This window comes from Daktulosphaira vitifoliae, unplaced genomic scaffold (assembly GCF_025091365.1).
Source record: "Daktulosphaira vitifoliae isolate Bord-2020 unplaced genomic scaffold, ASM2509136v1 Scaffold_534, whole genome shotgun sequence".
Taxonomy (NCBI): domain Eukaryota; kingdom Metazoa; phylum Arthropoda; class Insecta; order Hemiptera; family Phylloxeridae; genus Daktulosphaira; species Daktulosphaira vitifoliae.
Window position 1 is genome coordinate 1 of NW_026100099.1, and position 1,250 is coordinate 1,250.

Genomic DNA, 1,250 nt, shown 5'->3' on the forward strand with positions numbered 1-1,250 from the left:
ACAAATAAATCGGAATTTTAAAGCAGAAAAAACGTAAAATCTCTTCCAGGTGAAGCTATTTTAGTATATAGCTAGATACTATTTTAGTATATAGCTAGATACTAGATATACTAGATATACTAGATATACTAGATACTAGATACTAGTCTCTCGTCTCTCGCTATATACTATTTTCTCAGCCCCTCTAAATATGAGCCGTCTGGAAGAAATATTGCGTTTTTTCTGCTTTAAAATTCCCGTTTTTCTCCTATCGCCTCCTTTCCCGTACCGTTCGACGACGCTTATCGTTACGCGTCTTTTCCTACCTTCGTTCGAATTTTTCGCCTTCGACGTTTTCTTAAATTCGCGATTTTCCGATTTCCGTGGAACGGAAAACGTCGCCGAATAGGGGAGCGCGTCTCCCACTAGGCCACTGTTTTCGCCGTTATCGCCGCGTCCGACGTCCGAACGCGTGGTCGTTATCACAACCGCTTTGTGCGTCGTACGTTCCGTCGTTATTTCAATATTGCTTATCCGTTTATTGAATTTAGTGATTTTGTAAATTTTCTACTTTTACCGCTATTGCCGTTTTATATGTACATATTAATCGAAACTCGCCGTCGGTAATTTTACGGCGATTGCGATTAACGTAGTTTATTAATTGTCGACAATGAGAGTGCTGCTGGCTCTAACGATCCACGACGGATTTATTAACACGGGTAACGCCTTTTTATTCGTTAAAAAACACAACAACAAAAAAAAAACTGTGCGTTTGACGTTTTCACAACCGTTGTAAGTCAAATAATTATAATCGATTCCATTTTATAGTTTTTGTACGGCGTTTGTTGTTGTATCCCGAGGAATGTTTCCATAACGGCTCGGCCTATTGGTTCTAACGGACAACTGGATTTATTGCGCGGGTAAATATTTTTTTATACAATATTAGTCGGTCGTTAATTAATATAGTTTTTAAATATATATATTGGTAATGGCACTGATAAATTAATTTGATTTTGTAATTTTTAGACGGTAACGAGTAAGCTAGAGATTGATGATGGCAGTCATTTATTTGATTTAATTTGAATTTATTGCAAAGGTAATTCGTTTTCATTTGTTAAAAAAAATTTATTTCTATTGACTTTTCTTAAAATACAGTTCCTCCTTTTGCATTTTAATCATTAGTTTGCTTTATATATCATTTATTGGTGTGCAATATGTACTACATCAGTCTATAAAATGTATATACATTTTTAATTACTATTATTTTTTCA

The 1,250-nt window shown here is 35.0% G+C and overlaps 1 long non-coding RNA gene across 1 annotated transcript; it reads left to right on the top strand.

Moving 5' to 3' along the window:
* Window positions 1-433: 433 nt before the first annotated feature.
* On the top strand, window positions 434-1,075 carry LOC126909553 (uncharacterized). Its single transcript, XR_007705059.1, has 3 exons — window positions 434-698; window positions 808-899; window positions 1,006-1,075. It is a non-coding gene; the product is annotated as an uncharacterized LOC126909553 (long non-coding RNA).
* Window positions 1,076-1,250: the final 175 nt, after the last annotated feature.